The sequence below is a fragment of the Phascolarctos cinereus genome, unplaced genomic scaffold, assembly GCF_003287225.1.
Source record: "Phascolarctos cinereus isolate Bilbo 61053 unplaced genomic scaffold, phaCin_HiC Scaffold_2;HRSCAF=192, whole genome shotgun sequence".
NCBI classification, from domain to species: Eukaryota; Metazoa; Chordata; class Mammalia; order Diprotodontia; family Phascolarctidae; genus Phascolarctos; species Phascolarctos cinereus.
Window position 1 is genome coordinate 222,579,539 of NW_027555625.1, and position 9,893 is coordinate 222,589,431.

Genomic DNA, 9,893 nt, shown 5'->3' on the forward strand with positions numbered 1-9,893 from the left:
GAAAGAAAACACTTCTCCCTCCCCCCAAACTGTAGTTCATACAAGAAAAAAAAATGTCACATCACCAGCATACTATACCTACTAGGCCTGGAACCCTGTGTTCTTAGCTCTTCATGGCTGTGACGTTCTATATTACTTTTGAGAGCGTGGTCGCTGCAATGTAAATAGCAATTATTTCTGTTCTGGCCAAAAACCCTGAAGGTCTTCCCCACCCAAGTTGGTTTTTTTTTTCTTTGAGTGGGTCAGGCTATTTTTTGGTCTCATTCCTTACCTAGCCTTACTCACTGAGTGGGTGTTGCCTCAGACAAATTGAGACCTGGGAAAGACCTTGGCTTAAAAAAGCCAAGGTTTCCCACTGCATCTGGGCAATCTCTTGCTAACCTGATCTCTGTCTTGCCACTGGACCCAGATGGCTCTGGAGGAGTGAGGCTGGTGACTGACTGCACAGGCAGTAAATCCAATTCCCTTGCAAGTCGACATCACCTTCCTGATGTCATTGGTCCATGGTCCTCTTTGAGAATGGAGGACAAACAACTCTGCCGTACTTCATGGAGCGGAGGTTTTGTAAATTCACTCAGCCCCCAGTGGTCTAGACAGGAGAGAGTTGGTGACTTTGAATGGTGGAGGAGTCCAGGCATGTTCAGCCTACTCCAGCACTATTCTGGGCCAGAAGGGAAGGGGATACATTCTGGCAAGATGAATGAGAGGTTTACTTAAGCCCAGCTCCATGCCACCATTTCAGAACAAGTAATGTGTCAAGTAGCATAAAGGAATGACAACATGCAAACAACAAGAGAATACAAAAATAACAGAAAAGTTGATTTTTTAAAGATAAGAAAAAGACCCAATACAATCATTAAATACCACACTCCTCATGAAGGGAGACTTAACTATCGTGAGATCTCCTTAACTGAACAGCTTTAAGAAACTCCAGAATGGTTCAAAAGAGCAGTAAAAGACAAATGGGTAGAAATTAAAACAAAGGACAACTCAAAGAAGAAATCAAAAGGATAAGAGTAGAGTATATAGAGCCAATGATAAGAGAACCTCCTTAAAGCAACAAATTCTCTGAAAAAGAATGACCAACTTTAAACTTGAAAATGCAGATGTGGAAGAAAAGTTGACTTAATAAAGACAACAAAACCAGCACATGTCTTTTCTGTAAGGCAAGAGAATTAAACTTTAAGGTAAAATTGCAGTGCTGTAAGAATCATGGGTCTTCCAGAAGACCACAATCAAAATAATACTATACTTAAGAAAATCAGGAAAATTGGACCAAAATAACTGAAAACTGTGAAAGTGTGGATTGGTAGAAGCCACAATCCACTGATAAAAACTCCAAGATTAACTCACCAAATGAGTGTGGTCAAGCTTCACAATTTCAGTTTAAACTACAAATATTGCAGCCATCTGTAGTAGGAATCCCTTCCCATACAAAAGATGAAGAGTTTAAATCAAAGAATATTTGTAATTTAAGCAATCAAAGGATCCCTTGGTAGGAGCAGGAGAGGGATATACTAAGGAAATAAACATGATATAGAAACAAGATACCTATTTTTTTTAATGAAGCATTCAGCTGAATAAAAATTTAACAACCTCAAAATAAAGTTTAACAATCATTGAAGAAAGGTAAAATTGAAAATAAAAAGACTTGGACAAATAAAAGATACATGATAATAGAAAGCTATCCTCCAAGCCAGAAAGAGCCTATTTATTGATGTCAGAACATGAACCATGCCTACCTATTGATTTGTGTTTTAAGTTGTCTCCCAAAATGGAGAGATTACAGAAACCCATGGTTCAATACATTTCTTGGCTGAGAGGCTAAAGGAAATTTATGACCTAGCTACAAGTTCATTATCAAAATGTATAGGAATGGATGAGTGGCATGATCATTGGAAGGAGTACCCATATCAATGATGTTACAAATCTATTTGCATATTTGAGTCACTAGAAAAATTATATTCTACTGTACTTTTATGGAATTAGTGCTTTATCTAAACTGGATTGGTATGAAGCAGAGAATTATAGAACAGCATAATTTGTGAACATTGATTCAAAAATTTTAGGGAAGAGATTACAGAAATAGATGCCAAGAAATACCAATTATGACCAAATTGTATTATGTCAGGGAAGATACAACATTAAGAAAAAAAATCAACAGTTATATAAAAACCATACAAGTATATCAACATAGTTTTTTTTAAATGAAACTATGCATTTATGTTCGTAAAAAATCTAAAAAGATAGTTATTGAAGGAGAATTAGGATGTCAAATTATACACCTGAAATACAAAGCTCTCATTAATTTGCAATGGAAAAGTAACGCATGCTTTCCCATTAAGTTCAGGAGTAAAACAAAGATGCCCTCTTTTCCCATTATAATTTGATAATACTGAAAATGCTCATTACAGCTATAAAATAAAAAACAAGATAAAATTATTTGCAGGCAATATGAGTTTAAAAACTTACACAAATCGTTTAGTCATTCAGTTGTGTCCAATTCTTTATGACCTTAGGAACCATAGGATGCCAGGCCCTTCTATCCTCCACTATCTCCTTAAGTCTGTCCAATTTCATGTTCATTGTTCTATGACACTATATCCATCTCATCCTCTGTCACCCCCTTTTTCCTTTTGCTTTAAATCTTTCCCAACATCAGGGTCTTTTCCAATGAGTCCTGTCTTCTCTTTACGTGGCAAAAGTATTTAAGCTTCGGCTTCTGTATTTGACTTTACGGTGAATAGCCTGGACTAATTTAAATATTGACTGATCTGTTCTCTTTGCTGTCCAAGGGACTCTCAAAAGTTTTCTCCAGCACCACAGTTTGAAAGTACTGATTCTGCAGTGTTCAGCTTATCTTATAGTCCTGTTCTCACAGCCATACATTGTTACTGGCAAGACCATAGCTTGGACTCATAGACCTTTGTTGGCAGGGTGATATCTCTGCTTTTTAGTAAGCTGTCCAGATTTGCCATAGCTTTCCTTCTAAGGAGCAAGCGTCTTTTAATTTCATGGCTGCAGTTGCTGTCTGCAGTGATTTTTGAACCCAAGAATATAAAATCTGATGCAGTTTCTGTTTCTTCTCCCTCTATTTGCCAAGAAGTTGTGGAACCAGTTGCCAAGATCTTGTTTATTTTTTTTTCCCAGTGTTAAGCTTCAAGCCAGCTTTTACACTCCTCTTTCACCCTCATCATGAGGCTTCTTAATTCTTAATTTCATTTTCTGCCATCTGAGTGGTATCATCTCCATATCTGAGGTGGTTGATATTTCTCCTGGCAACCTTAATTCTGGCTTTTGATTCATCCAGTCTGGCATTTTGCATGATACGTACTCTGCATAATTTAAATAAATAAAGTGACAATATATAGCCTTGTCATACTCCTTTTCCAATCTTAAATCAATCAGTTCTATGTTCAGTTTTAACTGTTGCTTCTTGGCCCACATACAAGGTTCCTAAGGAGATAAGTAAGATGATGTCATACTCCCATCTCTTTGAGAACTTGACACATTTTGTGGTGAGCCACATACTCAAAGGCTTTAATGTAGTCAATGAAGCAAAAGTAGATATTTTTCTGGAACTCCCTTGCTTTCTCCATAATCCAGCAAATGTTGACAATTTGGTCTCTAGTGTACCGCCTCTTAAAAAACCAGCCCATGCTTCTGGTAATTCTCAGTTCACATATTGCTCAAGCGTAGCATGCAGAATCTTAAGTATAATCTTGCAGATGTGTGAAATGAGTTCAGTTGTTTGGTAATTTGAATATTCTTTGGCATTGTCCTTCTTTAGGATTGGGGCATAAACTGATTTTTTCCAATCCGCTGGCCACTGTTGAGTTTTCCAAATTTGCTGGCATACTGAGTGCACCACTTTAACAGCATCACCTTTTAGGATTTTAAATAGTCCAGCTGAGACTCCATCATCTCCACTAGCCTTATTGTTTGTGATGTTTCCTAAGTTCCCCTTGACTTAATTTTGCAGGATGTCTGGCTCTAGATCAGTAACCACACTGTTGCGGTTATCAGTAATGTTAAACTCTTTCTTATATAGTTATTTTGCATATTCTTGCCACCTCTTTTTAAGCTCTTCTACTTCTGATAAGTCCCTACCATTTTTGTCTTATCACACCCATTTTTGCATGAAATTCCCTTGATGATACTAATTTTCATGAGATCTTTTGTATTTTCCTTCTCTTTGCATTGCTCATTTAAGAAAACCTTCTCCCTCCTTTGTTGTTCACTGGGATTCTGCATTTATTTGGTTGGATATATCTTTCCCTTTCTCTTTTCCCTTTCACTTTCCTTCTTTCCTTAATTATTTGTAAAGCCTCAATCAGATAAACCATTTTGCTTTCTTGCTCTTCTTTTTCTTTGGAATGTTTTTTGTTGCTGCTTCCTATACGATATTGCAAACCTCTGTCCATAGTTCTCCAGGTACTCTACCAGATCTAATCCCTTAAAATCTATTCATCACCTCCATTTCATATAAGAGATGTTATTTAGGGCATACCTATATGATCTGGTGGTTTCCCCTACTTTCTTCAATTTATGTCTTAATTTTGGGTAATAGAAAGCTCATGATCTGAGCCACAGTCAGCTCCAGGTCTTCTTTTCACTGACTATATAGAGTTTCTCCACCTTGGTCTGCAAAGTATATGATTTCCATAATTGATCATCTGGTAATGTCCATGTGTAGACTTGCCTTTTGGGTTGTTGAAAAAGAGTGTTTGCTATGACTAGTTATCTTGATAAAACTCTATTAGTCTCTGTCCTGCTTCATTTTGTACTCCAAGTCCAAACTTGTCTGATATTCCAGTTATCTTTAGATTTTCTACTTTAGCATCCTAATCTCCTGTGATGAATGCATCATCTTTTTTTGGTGTTTTTTCTGGAAAATTTAGGTCTTTGTAAAACTGACCAACTTTGGTCTTGTCACCATCAGTAGTTGGAGCATAGACTTGTATTACTGTGATGCTGAATGGTTTGCCTTGAATTTGAACAGATACCACTGTCATTTTTTAGATTATACCCTAGTACTGCTTTTCTTTTTTGACTTTTATTGACTATAAGGGCTACTCCATTTCCTCTAAGGGATTCTTGCCTACAGTAGTATATGTAGTGATCACCAGAATTCACCCATTCCCATCCATTTAAATTCACTGACACCCAAGATGTCAAAGTTTAATCTTTCAATCTCCTATTTGACCACATCCAGCTTATCTTGGTTCATAAATCTTAAATTCCAAGTTGCTATGCAATATTGATCTTCATCACCAGATACATCTGCAGCTGAACTTCCTTTCAACTTTGGCCCAGCTGCTTTGTTAGTACTGAAACTACTTGCAGCTGTTCATCACTCTTCCCCAGTAGTGTTTTGGACACCCTCTGACCTGAGGGGCTCACCTTCAATGTCATCTCTTTCATCATTTTAGCGTTGTCCATGGGCTCTTCTTGGCAAAGATACTAGAGTGATTTGCTATTTCCTTCTCCAGTGGAACCCCTTTTGTCATAACTCTTCACTATGATCTTTCTTGGATAAACCTGCATGACATAGCTCATAATTTCCAGGAGGGACTCAAGAGAAAAAGGACAAAAAAGAGTTTTCACCAACAGATCAATATGGGAAAAGGAATAAAGAATAGTTCAGGGGTGATAGCCTAGGAAAGAATTGGAGGGTTGAGAGATTGGAGGTCATGATGTAAGTTTGATATGGAAAAGTAGAGGGAGAGATGGGATGAAAATAAATTGTGATCAAGTAAGGAAATCTGTTTGTGAACATGGAAGTGGTACATTTGTGGGTGGTGGCAAGGTCGAGGATTATCCCTGTGTGTGGCTGAGGTAGGATGAAGGATTAGGTCATAGGATATGAGTCAGTTGAGGAACTGGGAGGTTAGGATGTTAGAAGGAATATCAAGATGTATGTTAAAATCCCCTAGTATGAGGACAGGAGTTGGGAAAGACAGAAAGATTGTTAGCCATACGCTGAATTCATGGAGGAGAGGAATATCCTTAAGGTCACTAGACAACAGCTACTAGTTTTAATTGGGTGCTAGATGTGGATTGAGTGAACCTCAAAGGAGGAGAGATTACTGAGTGATAATGGTAGAGGGGGAGCCTGACAGGCAGTGAGGAGCAAGGAGTATTTCAACTCCTTCATCTTGATCAGTGAGTCAGGGAAATAATTGAAAGTGCAGCCGGCACTGAAAAGGGTTCCCAAGGAGGTTGTGTCATGAAGAGGGAGCCAGGTCTTAGTGAGAGGAAAGGAAAGTATTTAAGATGATGATATTTATACAATGTTTAATAAATAAATAATGAAATTGATATAATTCTTACTATGTTCCAGGTGCTATGCTAAGCACTTTACAATTATTATTTCATGTGATGCTCACAAGTCCTAGGAGATAGGTGCTATTGTTATCCCCATTTTACACGAGGAAACTGAGGCATACAAATGTTAAGTAACTTGTCCAGCTAGTAAGTGTCTGAGGCTGCATTTGAATTCAGGTCTTCCTGAGTCCAGACCTGGCGTTCTGTCCATTGTGCCATCTAAAGCAAGTTTGTTGCTTGTGGAGAAAGAATTCCAGAGAACACAGTAGAAGGGAAGTGTAGTTTTGGTGGGAGACATTGGGATTGAGGGGGAATGGGAATAAGGAATCAGGCAGTGGGGGATGGGGAATGGAGTTTGAGGGATGACCTATAGGGATTTAAAATGTTAATCATTAAGGGAAGATTTTAGATTGATTTTCAATGTCTATAGAGACTTGTCCTCAGGGTGGAGTCTTTTCAGAGCATTAAGTAGTTCAGGACCAGTACTTGGAGCAAAAGGAATGGTTTTACTCTCATTCCCCCAAGGCGGGAGACTAGACGGAAACTTAATGGAATGGCCATGGTATGCTAGGATGATTCTTTTACAAGGGAAGCTGGAAATCGGGCAGGAATGGTATGAGAAATGTATGGCCATTTCTCAGGGGTACTAAGATTGAGCCTTGGTTGGAAGCAGTAGGCGTTTCTGCTCACACTGGGAAGCTTCCCTCTTGTTTGCAAGTGCTGACACTTTTCTGGTGGGCTCCCTTTCCTATTGCTGGTGGGCTCCCTTTCCTATTGCTGGTGGGCTTCTGGATGAATTTTTATGCAGTTCTGACCTGTTCCTGAAGAGCTCTCTGGGATACTCAGAGACTAACTCGTTTAGGGGCAGGGTCACATACCTAGAATGCATTAGCAGTGGAAGTTGAACCTAGGTCTTGTCACAGATTTAGGGATGAAAGGTCATCTAGCTCTTCAGACTCTATGTATATATTGTTTTCCCTCAGTGTAATGAAAACAAGTCCCACAGTTGGTACTGAACAAATGCTTCTTGAATTTAATCTAATTGGGTATATGTCTCCTTTAATTCAGTCATTTTTATAGCTCAGCACCCATGGAGAAAAGGATTAATAGCTCTTTCCCTCCCTCTCTCCTCACCTCTCCTAGGGTGTGATCAGGCTTGAGGGAATCTGAAATTGGACTGTTTGCCCTTTGTTCTTTTGCCTGCTGGGGTTGGGGGTAGTAGGTGCACTGAGAAGTCAACTCTGTAATTATTCTAAATATAGGAAAAGGCTCCTGGCTCATGAGTTAATTATCCCACCATCAGGAGAATAAAGAGCAGGGGAGGGGTACAGAGTTTAATATACCATTCTCCTCAGCCCTCATTACTCAGCTTCACCTCCTGAGCTGGCCACCTGAAATACCTAGGAAGTTGAAGAGCTGGACTTTGTTGTATTAACAGGAGCAGCATTTAGAATTAGAGAAAGGGTTATAAACAGAGCCATAATTAGGGAAGGGCAATTAGTGCTTTGGCCCAGGGCACAGAAATTTAAAGATTCTGAAAATAGAAAACTGAACTTAGCCCCTAGATAGCAAGAATCTTCAGTTAAAATAGAAACCTACAAGATGTTCCCATTCTTCCATGTTCCTCCCTTACCTGTAGCATCCATCTTCTGATGTCCTGAAGTTTATACCCATGGGTTCTTGATGTCCTAGACTCTTTTCTTTCCCATGCCTCAACTGAATCTGTCTTAACAAGTCAATACAATAACAAGTTTTATTTCATGCTGTAGTCCCCGTGTACTCAAGTTGCTAATAATGACTAGTTAGAGATACTGTGGCCAACAGGGTATCCCTCAGTCCCTTGGATGCTCACCAAACAAATGCAAAGACAGGATGTAGAACAAATTGTGATACATGAACGTAATGCAATACTACTGTTCCGTAAGAAATGATGAAGGGAATGGTTTCAGAGAAACCTGGGAAGATTTGCATGAACTAGTGCAGAGTAAAGTGAACAGAACCAGGTGAACAACTTACATAACAGCACTGAAAAAACAAACATCTTTGAAAGACTTAAGAACTAGGAGCAGTGCAATGAGCAAACACTATTCCAAAGAACCTATGGTAAAGCATCCTGCCCCTGACAGGTAATGGGTACAGGATACAGAATAAGACACATAGTTTTTGGCCATAACCAATGTGGGAATTTGTGAGCTTGACTATGCATATTTTTTTTCAAGCATTTAATTTTTCTTTTCTTTTTGTCCCCCATGTATGTGTGAAGAGGTGTGAGAGAGGGGAAATAGATTTTTATTAATTGGAAAAATTAAATTACAAAAAAAATACTGTAGTTCTGGAAGAGGGGAAAGAGGAGACAACCTTAAACTAGTGAATCTTTTTTTAAAAAATTATTTTTTGTTTTCAACATTCATTTCCACAAGATTCTGAGTTCCAAATTTTCTCCCTATCTCTCCTCCCCTCTTTTTTTTTTTAATGGCTTCCCTTTATCTAAATCCTACCCATCTTTCAAGATTTCAAATTCAGTAACCACCTCCCTCATGAAATTTTTTTCTAGTAGCTGTAATTCAGTCAGTCTATAAATATTTATCAAATACCTGTCAATAAACATTTATGAAGTATCATGTGCCAAGCACTATGCTAAATACCATCAGGATCCTCTCTTTGCTCTGATCCTTGGCCTTGATCTGTGTGTCTACTTAGCCCTTCCTATGAATTTATCTTTTTACCCCGAACTAGTCAGTGCTTCTTAAACTGTGGGTCTGGGCCCCATATGGGATTGTGAAAAATTTGGCAACAGTAAAAGGTTTGTGAATATGCAACAACCAAAAATTAATTAAAATCAAATGCATAATGAATCCAAGGTGTTTCTGGCTGTACTTGCCCATGTAGCATTGAGCAACCTCACTGTAGCCTTGATTCTGAGCACAAAGCATGTGCACTTTGCACTGTGCATGCCATCATGCCATGCAATGCCAACAAACGCTTCCAAAACACGAAAAAGTTTAAGAAGCCCTGAACCAGGTGAAGAGCTTCTTGCTGAGCAGAGGATCACCAATTTGTCTTTTCTATGCCCCTGTTGTTGTTCAGTTGTTTCCTACTCTACATGGACGATGTCCTTGGAAATATCTGAGGCTGGATTTGAACTCAGAATTTCCTGACTCTAGGCCCAGCATTCCATGCACTTCACCTCCTAGCTGCCCAATTCTTCTCAAGCGTACATCACCCAGTATTCCCAGGTAGTTTCCCATCCAAGTACTAACCAGGCCAGATCTTGCTTATCTTCTGAGATCTGATGAGATCAGACATGTTCAGGGTGGTATGGCTATAGCCCTGCATATAGCAGATATCTTCATAGATTTTTGTTGAATAAATAGATGAACACACACAATCAGCACAAGCCTGAGGTAGTGGAATGAGCAAGAGCAGGCTATGGGGGGTCAACAAGATCTGGGTTCAAGTGTCTCCTCTGACACATTGGCTCAGTGAGACCCTGGGCAAGTTACAACATCCCAATGCCTTAGGCATTTCCATAAGAAATAAGTTGCCAGGTTGGTCAACATTGGTGA

General features: G+C 39.0%; 1 pseudogene; it reads right to left on the minus strand.

Moving 5' to 3' along the window:
• Positions 1 to 9,538: 9,538 nt before the first annotated feature.
• Positions 9,539 to 9,657, minus strand: LOC144456090 (5S ribosomal RNA; annotated as a pseudogene).
• Between the last annotated feature and the right edge of the window lie 236 nt (positions 9,658 to 9,893).